This window comes from Stegodyphus dumicola, chromosome 2 (assembly GCF_044657685.1).
Source record: "Stegodyphus dumicola isolate Sdum_Otavi_A_Nest chromosome 2, ASM4465768v1".
Taxonomy (NCBI): domain Eukaryota; kingdom Metazoa; phylum Arthropoda; class Arachnida; order Araneae; family Eresidae; genus Stegodyphus; species Stegodyphus dumicola.
The window spans coordinates 107,433,204-107,447,742 of NC_140769.1; the positions used below are offsets into that span (position 1 = coordinate 107,433,204).

At 35.6% G+C, this 14,539-nt stretch overlaps 1 protein-coding gene and 1 long non-coding RNA gene across 4 annotated transcripts in view; one reads left to right on the forward strand and one right to left on the reverse strand.

Annotated features, from left to right (window-relative positions):
- The window catches only part of LOC146998542 (uncharacterized), a 230,620-nt gene that overhangs the window by 142,026 nt on the left and 74,055 nt on the right, over window positions 1-14,539 (forward strand). The window contains exon 3 of one of the 2 annotated variants that reach the window (XR_015039523.1): window positions 10,586-10,841. The exons of the other annotated variant lie outside the window; for it this stretch is intronic. This is a non-coding gene — a long non-coding RNA (uncharacterized LOC146998542). Of the gene's footprint in view, window positions 1-10,585; window positions 10,842-14,539 lie in introns of those variants that run through there. 2 annotated transcript variants of the gene reach the window in all.
- The window catches only part of LOC118186334 (putative phosphatidate phosphatase), a 203,410-nt gene that overhangs the window by 116,039 nt on the left and 72,832 nt on the right, over window positions 1-14,539 (reverse strand). The window lies entirely within an intron of this gene.

Genomic DNA, 14,539 nt, shown 5'->3' on the forward strand with positions numbered 1-14,539 from the left:
TGGATTGAATCCTGTTTTATTAAAAGACAAAGTAATATCGGTTTCTGTTCAATTAAAATGAAATTGATTAAATCGTCTGGTGTAAAGTCTCTAGTTAAGTATAGAACGTAACACACATATGAGAGTTAATCGTTGTGTATGAAGTTATTCATACATAAGGTGCATTCAAAAAATGGAAGCCGACCGGTAATAAAAAAGAACAAAAGAAGTTAGTTGAAAACAAATGTTTTTTGAAAGTACATACCCAGTGGCGTAGCGAGGGGGGGGGCAAGGGGGTGAATGATGCCCCGGGCGCCGCTCGCAGAGGGGCGCCAAATTGTCTCCAAACAAGATTTTCATCATATTACTGTGTTTTTTTCGGGAGAGGGGGGCGCCAAAAAGGTATTTTGCCCCGGGCCCAGTTATGCTCGCTACGCCACTGTACATACCCTTGCTCTATTATTCTTCTACACAGGCACCGTGGCATGTGGCATTGGTCAATTTATCGTACAAGTAAATAAGACAAGTTTTGTATACTCGCGTCATATACTTTTGTCGTAAGTTATTTGAAAAAATGAAGTTCTGAAATGTGTTTCTCTAATTCTTTTCGTCAGTAAACCGTTTTTTTTTTAATCAAAAAGCTAATTATCTTCCACGAAAATGTCTGGCCACAACGCTTTCACGCAACATCTGTTTGGAAATTTCCGTCGAAGATTTGCGAGTTACCTGGTCTACAGTTTAGTAGTCTTTTCGCCTAGTTTTCTTTTCCCTCTTGTCACACGCGGAGGAGTGTCTTTTTCTCAGTTTCTTGGTGTCGTCGCAGGTGCGGTCAAGAAAGGAAGAATGACGTTAATTACCATGGAGGTAGGAAGTAATTTAGTTTATTCTTACCTCCATGTTAATAACGAAGGGGAAGAAATGAGTGTGTTCGAGGTTATAAGGGGAAATACACAGTAAAAAAAGTTATTTTAGGTCTCGTTCAATATCAACATATCAATAATAAAAACCTAAAATGGATCTACAGACAGAGCTATCATCTGTTCTTTACTGTAAGTCAGTAGTTACCAATATGTGTAGATGGGTGTACAAAATAGAGACAAGATTTTTCTATGTATTAAGTCGTAAAAAGTTTTGAAGTATTCTTTTTCTTTTATGTATATTAAATAGTTTAGAAATATTCGTATGCACTCTTTGAATTATTAACAACATATTTCTACTTATAGTTGCGAATTATATTGTAATTATCAAATGATTTTTATTTTATATATTTATTTTTTATCAACGTTTTATGATTACATTATTTTCGTCTGGGAATTTTCTTTTTCTTTTCCTTGAGTAATACATGTATGTAGGTCAAGAGGCTGAAAAGCTTGTGAAACCATGCTATGAACAAGAAGGTTAGAACAGATGTAGTAAGCCTAACGTCACAAAGGTGAAGCGGAGATCGGAGATCATCATTCGTTAAGTGGTGTTCGACCCGAGGGCCTTTACCACTACATGTTTATCAATCTATTAAGGACCTGTAAAAGTTCGTTAAATTCCATAAACTGGAAAAGTCCTGTGCACTTGTAATAAAAGTGCAAAATCTTCAGTAGTGAAGAAGTTGATCAGGGGTGGCGCCATATATCAGCCACAGATGAAGTCTTCGTTGGATAAGCCATAATAGCAACTAAATTTTGGCATATCTTTTACACATTATCGTAGATTTGACACAGTATCATATAATAGTAAGAGGAAAATGATGATAAAGATGAAACAAAATCTAGATTAAGTAGTTGAAAATAATAAAATATATACAAGAACTACCATCTAACATTATGATGTATAGTTTATAACGTTGCGCGCCTCTAACTAGCACGCAACCAAGAGGTGACTGTGAAAGCTTGTATAAACCACAGAGTCTTATAAAGGGTTTAAGTCCCTTTTTATTCAACGTACTAATTTACAATTGCGTTCTCTTGACGCTTACAAACGGTGCCAACTCGGCAGTCAAAATAAAAATAAAAACCTGAAAAGAAATTAAAGACAATATTCTAACTACGAGGCTCTCTCAAATAACTAACTCACCGCGTTTTACAATACGGCTGCTAATTCAGCAGACTTGAAGCTCACTGGAACAATTGCAACTACTTCCCGCCAAGCACATAGGCCGCAACGCGGGGTTCTTTAAATCTCTAATACTACCTCCGCGCTCGCTAAGTAAGAATAACTCTCTCTCACCGAACTTGTTTCCTTCTATTTAAATCAGCCCACCAGCGGCCGAGCGGTAAAGTCGCTGAACACTGGTAGTTCGGTCCGAGGTTCGAATCCCGCGAACGGGCTGGCTGCATGGGCGTTTTCGTGGTTTTCCCCATGTGTAACGTGTATACGGGCCAGTTTCCCTTAGAAAGTCCTCCACGAAAGGCATCCCTCCCCTTAGGCAGAGAGCCCTAGTGTGCTTTGCCATAATTAAATACACACATCTATTTAAATCATACTACTTCCGCTGATAATTTGAATGCTTGCACGTTCTACTCAAATTTACATATTCTGGCATTGGCAGTTCCAGGGGAAAGTAAGGATTGACAGGAAAGATAGTTTAAACTTAAAATAAATGTTAGTTAAAATAAATATAAACCCTACATTTGCCGCTGCCAGAATTTGGAAAACTTGGAAGCAGGTCCTACAAACAACCTGTTGTAAGTTTATCTAATTCTGAACTAACTGGCGAAAGCCTCGTTTACACAAAAATAATCTTATGTAACAATTAAAATTCTGTTACTCTTTACAAAGGTTTCTTCTTACAGCAACTTTTCCTGGACTTCATCAATCAATCTTGGTCTTTCCTTCCAGCATCTGGAAGGAATAAGTATCAGTATCTTTCTACATACATTATAATTTACACTTTCTTGACACAATAAATTTTTGTTTTTAACGTTTCGTTTTTCTTAGTTATTGCTTACTTCACATTCATTCAATTTTTCAAGCATTAATTTAACTTTACCCTGGCTCTCCACCGTGTGTGGTGTCAAACGGGAATATTCGTGTTTTAGTCTTACAACACTTCCCCTAACCACCATGATTTGTTAGAATTCAACAACCAAATAGACACACCTTACTCGACATTCTACAACTCAATGAGCTACTTTAATATTCTTAAAAATTCAAATGTAGGTGGAGAACCCTACAAAACACATTCATTCTAACTTCCCCCTCATTCATCTTTTAAACATGCAGGCTTTCGCTCTAAAGCATGACTTTACAGTTTAATACTTAAATTTTGACTTCATTGCTTTTAAGCATTCACTTTTAGCATCTACAATTTTATGCTTCTAGACTAAATTCTACTTTTACATAACATGCAAGTATTTACATACATTTACAAAAGTTTAATACATATGCTTTTTACAATTTACCATAAAATGAATAAGAGAAAATAAATTTTTACTTTACTCATCCTTCGCCAAGCTGGCGGCACTGAAACTAAAATTCTTATTAGTACATACAAGAATACGAAGTTATTTTTATCTCCGGCCAAATTTTGGCTTTAACATAACAGAATTAGTCTTTCGACCAACAGAAAATGCTTGTTTTTAGCTTTTACACTTAAAGAAAATAATACTTTTGCCTTAGCTAAATAAAGTAAAACAAAACTAAGTCTCAACCGAGACATATTGACTTTCGTCAAAACATAGAACTTCGTACTTATGCATAACATTTCGGAACAAAAGAGAAAAATATTTATAGAAGGTTTTAACTTATCTTTGAGTTTTCGATGCTTGAAACTCCGTCATCCGTTTTTGACAAAATTGATCCCAAGTTAGAGGTGTCATGGATGTCAATCTTCTCCTTGTTGATCTCCAATTGTCGTCCCCGTTGATCTTTCTTTTGCGTCCTCTACATGCTGGCCTCTTGACGGAGTAATCGTCTGGTTGTTGGCTTTTGCGTTTCTGCCTGGGACGGCTGGTCTTGACGTCCTCCGGTCTGGAGTCCTTGAATTTCTTCTGTTCCTCGTACTTCTGTGCTTCCTGTTGGCGTTTCAGTTTCCGGAACGGCGGCCTTGCTGGCACCTGACTCTGTGGCCGTGTGCGCGTTCTTCTTGATGTGTAATTCCTCCTGCCATCCTTTGTAGGTGGTGTTTTTCTTTTTACCACGGTTTCTTTACCCGGTTCATCTGTACTTTTGTTTTTCTTAAACGCCGGAGTTTGATAATCATTTTTTCTTTTTGATACCGACGTCCGGGTTGTAGAAGTGCTAGGTCTCTCTTCAGTTCTCCGTTTCTTGGGTGGTGGAATAGTTGTTGCAGTCTCTGGCCCTTCTATTTCGTTTAGACTTGAGTCCTGCAAGAAACTTTTAAGGATTTCAAAATCATTGGGATTATAGTATTTTTTCACCTGGTCGGGACTTGCTTTACAGATTTCCCCTCTCTCGTTTTTAAGATATAAAACTACTCCTTTGATTTCCTGAATTACATAGGGGCCTTCAAACTTTGGAGCTAGCTTTGCCATAAAATTGTCTGGGGCACTTGATAAAGAAAATTTCCGTTTCAATACTTTATCACCAACTTTAAAATCTGCTTCACGGCGTTTTTTATCGTAATAAATTTTCTGCCTATTTCTTGCCGTATCCGAGGTTTTAAGCGCCTGATCAATTAGTTTTTGCACGTCCTTTTGTTTGAATTCCTGCTCTCTTTGTTGCACAAAGAATAATTTATCTAAAGGCGTAATTAACTTTCTGCCTAAAAAAAATTCTGCTGGAGTTTTTCCCGTAGTATCATGATGTGCCGTTCTTAAAGCATAAGCTAATTCATTCATGTAGCCATCCCAGCGCTTGTGATGTGTGCTAACGTAACTGCGAATTATTTTTACAATGTTTTTATTAACTCTTTCTGCTATGTTAGCCTGTGGTCTATACGGAACCATTTTGATATGGCGTATATCATGTCCATTGCATATGTTTTCAAATATTTGACTAATGAATTGTTTTCCGTTATCGCTAATGACTTTTATCGGTGCACCGTATTTTAAAATGTATCTGTGTAAGAATGCATCTGCGACTGTTTTGGCTGACGCGCGTTTAAGTGGAACAATTTCTATCCATTTTGAAAAATGATCTACTATTACTAAAAGAAAACGATTTTTATTTAACTCGCTCTGGGGGAAGGGACCAAGGAGATCTATGCCTAAAATTTCATTCGGAAATGTAGCGCGAATGCTATTTAAGTACCCGGCCGGGCTGTAATTAATATCATTTATTAACTGACATTGATTGCAGGACCTGACATACGCCGTTACTATTTTGTATAATTGCGGGAAATATACCGCCTCGCGTACCCTTTTTAAAGTCTTTCTGACCCCGAGGTGGCCCGCTGTTTTTTTTTCGTGCAACTCCCTCAAAATGCTTAATCGAAGCGAGGCTGGGATGACTGGCTTATACTCAAGATTTTCGTTCGTTGTTTTCGTATAGAATAATAAATTATCTATTATTTCATAGTTTTTTGCTCTATTTCTTATCGCATCGATATCTGTATGCTCAAAGCCTTCGGGGTCTTTCAAATAAGCATAGATATTTCCAAATTCAGGATCAGCTTTCAGTTCAGTAATAACCGTATCTCTAGAATCTAAAATTTTTGAAGTCAACACAGCGCATTTAAGTTCATTACCTTCCTCGTCCAGTTTTATACGAGAAAGTGCGTCAGCTACATTGTTTTCCTTACCCGGTTTATATTTTATTGTGATATTATATTCTTGGAGTTTTAAAGCCCATCTTATTAACCTGGGCGTTAGGTTTTTTCCCGAGTAAAGTCTACCAACAGCCGCATGATCCGAAAAGACAGTTACTGGCGATTTGCCGAAATAAACTCGAAATTTGTGTACAGCCATTAATACGGCTAATGTTTCTCTTTCTGTAGCTGTATAATTCCTTTGTGTTTGATTCAATGTTTTACTAAAAAATGCCAGCGGATGGTTATTTTGCATAAGAACCGCACCCACCGCATAGTCTGATGCATCTGCCGCAATTTCCAGGTTTTCGTCCCCCTCAGGGAATTTTAAAACAGGGCATTAATAAGCGCTTCTTTTAATCTTTCAAAAGCCGTGTTAGCTTCCGCTGTCCACGTAAATTTACTCTTTTTTCTTTTGATTACTAAGAGTGGTTCAACAATATTAGCGAAATCTTTTATGAAAGATCGATAGTAAGAACATAGTCCAAGGAAAGACGAAAGTTTCTTGGCGGTGTTGGGCGGTGGGAAATTCTTAATAGCTTTTATTTTTGAATCTTGCGTTTCTATACCCTTTTGCGAAATTTTATAACCGAGATATTTAAGTTCTTTAGTTGCGAACTTGCATTTTGAGGCGTTAATTGTAAGACCGGCCTCTTTTAATAATTTAAAAACTTGTTCGAGGTCATTAATGTGTTGTTCCAACGTACTACTCGTTATAATTATTTCATCTAGATAAATTAAAGTTGATTTTCCTAGGACAGGCTTTAGAACAATGTCCATAGCTCTCTGGAATGTTGATGGGGCCCCACACAACCCAAAAGGCATGCATAAAAATGCATAAGTGCCCGATTTTGTTATAAACGCGTTTTTATGTATATCTTCGGGTCTCATAGCTATTTGATAGTAGCCAGACATTAAGTCCAAAGTAGACATATATCTCGTCGATTTGATCTGTCTAATGATCTCGTCTATAACCGGCAAAGGGTAAACTGGAAATTTAGTTATGCTATTTAGTTTTCTATAATCGATAGCAAACCTCCAAGCCCTTTTATCCGAAGGAGGAAACTCGTTCTTTTTCCTACATAGTACGACTGGACTCGCGTATTCACTATTTATGGGCGTTATTATTTTATTCTTTAACATCTCCTGAATATGTTCTTCGATGATTACGTCTTTTTGTTTGTCATAGCGGTAAGGTTTAGTCCTACAAGGTTTTTCGGCATTTAATTGAATCTTGTGAGTTACAATCTGACAGTTTCCCGGCTTTTCTGAAAACAAATGAGAAAAATTACTCACCACTTGCTGTATTGCTTTACTTTCCTGGTCATTCAAATGGCTAAGGTCCAATTCAGGTGTCTCCACCGGTTCCACCACCCTCTGGTCCATCTCCAGCACCACGGAACTATCTTGAAAATTTAATTTGGCCCTCGCGGCCCTTAAAAAGTCCATACCTAAAATAAGAGAGTGTTGGAGGTGTTTCACCACAAAAATTAATACTTTGAGATTTTCCTCTTTTACCTGTACGTTTAATGCTACTTTCCCGATGCAGTGACATGTTTTTCCTTGCGCCGCTATAATTTCCGTATTTCCGGTTTTAAACAGTCGTATCCTATAAAAATTCTTTTTGAAGAACTTTTCACTCATGAAATTGCCTTCTGCCCCTGTATCGATGAGGGCTTCTACTGGTACATCGCCAACCAGGACTTGTATAATTGGTAGCTGCGAGTTTTTTACGATGACTGTATTTAGATGTCTATTTGAGGGTTTTTCTAAAACTTCCGGGGTCTGGACCCTCCCTTTCACAGGCCCCTCTAGTCGTTTAAAGCTTTCCTTTCAATCTGTGTCTTCTGGGTACGCGGATGCTTATTTTCAAATTTTCTTTTTGGGCCTTGCCCTTCAAGTTTCGATGCGTTAGCTTGATAGTTCTTTCCCCCATATGAGCGATTTCCATTTCTTGTTTCCTCCTTCCTTCTGGTACTTTGAGAATATGTTTCCCCTCTCGCTCTTTCCGCGATTCTGCGATTTTGAAACTTCACCGCCAATTCGAAAAGTTCCTGCAATGTGGTTGGGTTTCTAATTTCAAAGTAGTCTTGGACAGCGGGTAACAATTTTGGTAATATTATTTCAATAATCTCCGCATCGGGTTTTTTCCCATACAACATATCCGTTAGCTTGATTTTTCGTAAAATAAAGTCCGTCAATTGTGCTGTATCCCGTTGATAGAAACTATATAGCTCGGCTTCCAGCCGTGCGCGATCTTTCACTATGGGGAAGGCCTTTACTAACGATTTTTTGAAATTTTCAAAAGTATACGTCGGGCTTCCAAATTCACCTAGAAGAAATTTGCCTATATTTTTCCACCATAGCGCGGCCTGTCCTCTTAGTGCTGATGTGGCGATAGCAACTTTTTGTCTTTCGGGCACAGGATAGAGCTGAAAGTGGTTTTCTATACCTTCTAAAAATACGGACACCGAATTTTTTCCGTCGAAATAGACGTTTGGCTTGATTGATGCTCTCAAAGTCTGGACCAGGTATCCAAATCCTTCTAACTGCGTTGTCATTTCTTGGTGTTGTCCAGCGGCTTCCATCCAGTTTTCGGCCATTTCAGTTCGATAAGTGTTCGGGCGCCAATATAACGTTGCGCGCCTCTAACTAGCACGCAACCAAGAGGTGACTGTGAAAGCTTGTATAAACCACAGAGTCTTATAAAGGGTTTAAGTCCCTTTTTATTCAACGTACTAATTTACAATTGCGTTCTCTTGACGCTTACAAACGGTGCCAACTCGGCAGTCAAAATAAAAATAAAAACCTGAAAAGAAATTAAAGACAATATTCTAACTACGAGGCTCTCTCAAATAACTAACTCACCGCGTTTTACAATACGGCTGCTAATTCAGCAGACTTGAAGCTCACTGGAACAATTGCAACTACTTCCCGCCAAGCACATAGGCCGCAACGCGGGGTTCTTTAAATCTCTAATACTACCTCCGCGCTCGCTAAGTAAGAATAACTCTCTCTCACCGAACTTGTTTCCTTCTATTTAAATCATACTACTTCCGCTGATAATTTGAATGCTTGCGCGTTCTACTCAAATTTACATATTCTGGCATTGGCAGTTCCAGGGGAAAGTAAGGATTGACAGGAAAGATAGTTTAAACTTAAAATAAATGTTAGTTAAAATAAATATAAACCCTACAACTTCTAGGCCGTTTATGCGGCTGTTCGATTAGATAGTCGTACTCCCATATGTTTTTAATAACTTCGTGAGTGGAGGAATCACATTTTTCGTAGAATTTGAATGTAATCTTTAGTAATTCGGCATCTAATGGTAAAATCTTTAAAGAATTATGGATGACAGTGTTCCTAACGAACTACGGAGAGTTCGATAGGAATCTGAGAGTTTTACTCTGAAAACTTTGAAGCTTTGCTCGGTTTGAACGTGCAGTAGCTGCTCACGCCGGAGCGGCATATAGAATTATGGGTCGGATTGCCTGTAGATAGTGTTCTTTTAGCGTTGATATTTAACTTCGAATATTTGCACATCAGAGGGTATATGCTCATTAAGGCACGTTGTGCTTTGTCTCTGATATAATTAACATGAAATTTGAAAGTTAACTTCTGGTCGAGATAAACACTTAAATATTTTACTTGGTGGTCACGTGACACGATTTGTCCGTCCATTGTAATTTCTTCTAAATCTTGAGGGATATTTCCTTTTTTAAAGTAAATCACTTTTGATTTTTCGGGGTTAATTTAAGGAAATGTCAGCAACGTGACGTCACGACTTATCATGGCTACCATACAGCTTACGGATAAAACTACGAAACATATTGTTAAATAAAATTGCACTGACTTTGAGAGCAAATATCAATGTCTGCAGGCTCAGAAAAGTGTCTTTAGACATAATTTGTGTTAAATACCGTTGAAATTTCTATTGATCTTCCAGATTTTAGATTTTATAAATATTTGTAGTTACCATTTTCACATTTTCATTTCAAGATTTTTCTATGTACTAAGTAGAAAAATTGTATGTTAAGTATTAAAATTACTTAGAGTAGAGACTTATAACCGTTAGGGAGACTTAAAAACGTTCAGTGATGATCAGCTAACATGTAGGTAACACCCATTATAATGCTAACAAAACCAGCCAGAAGTTCGCATATGGCAGCGGCCATGCTAAGTCGTGGCGTCATACCGTGATGTTTCATTGCTTCATTTTCATTGCATGTGACATACGGGGAAGGCTTTCTCCATTTATTCTAATCTCTTTGGCTATAAAAAGTAATCCGATCCAATTCCAGTTGACGAGCACTAATAAGCACTGAAATCGTTTATGAAAAGTATCTTAGTTTTGAAAAGCCTTCGTATCATCTAACACGAAATTAACTGCTTAATCATCTTAAGAATTAGGAGATTCTGTATCTTTATGAAACTGAATATGGCAAAGCATACTAGGGCTGGCTGACAAAGGCGTGGTTTCGTGGATAATTTTCAAGGGAAAATAGGCTCATATTTGCATTTTAACCACGAGCATTCAGTTTCCTCACTGTCATCCTAATCTCAGCCCCGTGGACCAGATGGGGGAAATACACAGAGCTCCTAATTTTTATTCACTTATTTTTAAAAGCAATTTAATGAACTTACGAAAATTCTCTTTATAGTATATACTATATATATATAGAGAGAGAAAGTGTGTTTCAGAAAGATTGTACTGTTAAGAATTTTTTTAATTGTTAGGTATCATGCAAACAATTATTTTTTACGAAGTATAAGGCGTTAGATATACCTTTTATCAATTAAAAGTATTTACAGTAAGTAAAAAATGGCATGAATGGTATTCTACGTGAAAAAATATTTTAAATGAAGCATAATTTTTTTCTAAGTATTAACTATTTCATTTTTCAGAAATATCTGGAACCACTTCTCAAATGATGGACCCAGCACTCATAAACGCATTCAAGGGTGGGGTGTTCCAAGTTTAATAAAAAGGCTACTGGTCCCCGTTTATTCATTGATTCAACTCTAAAGCAAGATCAAGCAGAAAATGACTCACTATTCTGATGATTAGATGAGGCACTAAACCACGAAGATCCCAGTTGATATACAGAGAATTAAGTTAAAAATTAAAAATTTTTAAGCAACGAAATTTTATTAGAAAATTATACCAGTTGTTTCGAATTATTACATTCATTTAGAACTTTAGGTATAAAATGATAAATAGAGTTTACTTATTTTTTAATTGTTTAGTTCGATGTCATATCTTTGCACACGTATTTTTCGAACTTTACTTCATTTTGTGTAAAGTGTTATGGCTGAAAAATCCTTTTTTAGCATATTTTTTAAAACTTTGAACATAACAGTCGCCGTAATCTTAATTTAGACACTTAGTTTTTATAGTACACAATTTTAAATCATAAACAATGATAAAGAAGGTTATAAGGTATTTCTCCCGCCATCTTAGCATGACTTCGTGGTGTAATGGACAGCCATCTCGGCGCGTATTCGAGAGGTCCGAGGTTTGAGTCCCGGGCATTGCTCATTCTTCTGCTTTAAAACATTCTAATGTCCCTACAGGATAGTTAACTTGTAGAGACATTAGACATTTTTGAAAGCAGGAGACTTGAAAAATGAGCAACGTCCTCGCCGGGAATCGAATCACGGACCTCTGGAATACGCGCCCAGCGTGCAGAACACTATACCACGAAGGCACGTTAAGAAGGCGGGAGAAATGCCTTATAAACTCCATATGTTAATAGTTAAATATGTGTAATAACGTCGTTAGTTTCATATGTTAAACTTCTGCATCCATGAAATAATACTTACTTCCTTACAATAATAATTATTTTTCATTCTCATTACCTCTGTTTATAGCATCAAACGGGATTAATACAGAGTAACATTTCGGGAATAAGAGTATATTAAATATTTATTGGAGAGGCAGGGAATGAGCCATTGGATTAATAAAATGTTACTTTTTTTTAATATCGCAATTTAGTCACTGAAAAAGAAATCTTTTTACCTGATAAATACGCTGATTTTCTTTAAAACTCTTGATAATGAATTAGGATGTTAAGAATATACTTCCATCTTCCTGAGTTAAGATCAATGTCTTAAAAATACTTGCATTAGAAATATTTACTATATCCACGCAAATTGACTTCTTAATGAAAGACTTAGTTCTCGTAAATGTTCCGTATAACGTGAAGATGAGTCAATTTCCCGTAAAAAGCATTCCATGACAAAATTCCTGCTGGTCGCTGGGCTGATAGGCGACGATTATTATTCTTTCCCAAAATTGAAGAAATTAGAAGTAAAAACTGCTTTGCTGATAAGATGAGCTCTAGCAACAATTCAACATTGGCGTTAGAACAATTCTGAACATGCAAAAACATATCTTTTTTTTTTCTTTAGCCCAAAGGGCAATTTGCCAAGAAGGGCTTTTAATTTCATTTTGACATTTTGCGTTGGTTCTCTATAAACGGCGTTTCACTTTTCAAATCGTTGCCACCTAATATTAGAGCCCTGCATCATATTTAAAGAAATTAAATAAAGAAGAATAAGCATTTATGTATGTAAGTTTCGCGCACTGTTAAAAAAACAACGGTCCCTAGAGCTATCAGCATTTTGAGTAACGCAATCCTCCACCCGAACACAGGCAGATGGAAGCCCAAATATTGAATTTCGAATTTGTTTCATTACCTAATTCATATTGTGTAAAATTTTAACGAACCTGATAAATACGCTGATACGATAAATATTTTTAATTAATAAAGGCAACGATTTCAAAAAGCGAGTAATGGCAACGCTGTACGAAAAAAAAGACATTTTTATCTCCAGCATGCGAGACTGTGTATCGGAAATTCTAAAGATATGCTGTTTTGAAATTATTTTGTGTATTGTAGTTGAATTGAATTTTATGGTTTAACCGTGAAGAAAGTGATTAAATAATGGTAACACACAAAACGTTAAAAAAACGCCGCTTTGGGCGTAATATAAAATCTAAAAGCTTCAGATTTTATTTTATTTTATTTTGTAGTACCTGCATGACAAAAATCCCAGTTAAAAGAAATTGCTAATTTATATGTTAAATATGAAAGTTTTACACTTCTACGCATAAATTTGATGAAGATATTAGAAAATCACTTTGTTAACTCCGATTATTTTTCAAAGCATATCATCGAACAGAGTTAATTATTATTACGATCGATAATGATTTCCTTTCGATAAGGAGAAAGGAAACCCGCGTGGTCGGCGATTCGCCAGCAAAGAGGAACTACGCAAAATGATGTCAATGAATGATGGTCTGCAGAAATCTTGAGAATTGTTTCGTTTCAGCCATACGAAAACTTCCTGGGAACGCTGCATCTAGTTGGGTATTCATGTACCTGTAGTACCTGTATTTATATATATATATCCGACAATTAAAGCACGTCCTTCACGTTAATTTCTTAGCCCAACCCATTATTGTATTATTTTCTAAACTAGTATTAGAAAACCAATTTGCTGACTTAGATTATTTTTGAAAGAAAATCATCGATCAAAATTAAATTAATGAGTGTGCAAACAAAATGTTCTCTAATTGTTCCTAAACCAACCTATTGTTAAGAGCCTCGTGTAATACTTTGTGTTGCAAGAGGAAATATATTTTTTTCGTTCTCTCTCAAAAAAGTTAATAAATTAAATTAAGTTAAAATAAATAAAAATAATAAATTAAAAAAATCTGAAAGGCTTTAGATTATTGAAATACTTTTTATTCATTCACTCAATTTCAAATACATTTTTTTAAACTTGTAGTGGATAACACTTGATGTTAATACAGTTTTTCCACATATTAAAAAATGTTCAAATATTTAATTTTTTATGGTAATTTTAAAATCTTTCTTTGTTGACCTAAGTAGAGATTGACTTTAAAAAAATGTTTTTTATATTACTTGTTTAGTATTATTTTGCTTATTTAATTTTATACATCACTGCAAGTGATCTTTCCTAGGGTTCTGGCGTTTCTAATTTTAGAATATAAGATTTGAATTCTAAGCCATCTAAGCTACTTAATTTTCACATTACCAGACGCAGTCCGATTTTTACAGATAAATATGTGGAATTGCCAATTACATTATGAATTTAAAACTATCAAAACAAAGTCAATATGTTAATCACTGTTACCACTGGCTATTTAACCATTAAAATATAAAACGAAATCTGAGGGCGAAAATGATGTGAAATTTGAAGCTCTGAAGAATCTATCAATTTTGTCATAAGCGTAATTGAACAAGAGAATAAAAGTTGTGCTTTTGTGATTACCTTTCCCGGAAGACATTTTATTTTCTAATAAATTGAGCTGAATAAGAAAGTGAAAACTATATTATTGTGATTACATTTCCCGGAAGAATGGTAACTATTCCAGGAAGAAGATATTCTGTAAAGAATGACTAATCAAAGAAGAGAGAAGAAAATCTGGCAATCAATGCTCTTAAAAAATAAGATTCTGATTAACAGAAGATCAGGTAAACAAATACCAAGTGCATAAAGAGTAAAATAAAAATAATTTAATCTGAAAATAATCTAACATCTTGAAGAATTTAAATTAATTAATTAAAGTTAAAGGGTATAAAATTTTTTATGTGGACACCACATTGACTTCCTTGTATGGTCTATTAATTTATAACATTTTTTGCTCCACTTCATTTAAACTTATTTTCTCGAATTATTCTAACTTAATTTATCAGTCTCTCAAGGCAAGTTAAAAATGACATCAAAAACTGAAATTTTTTAAAATTAAATATAACGGTTAATTTTTGTGGTATGGGTATCAAACTTCTTCGAGCAAAAAACTTTTCCAAAGATAAGGATAGGAACAGG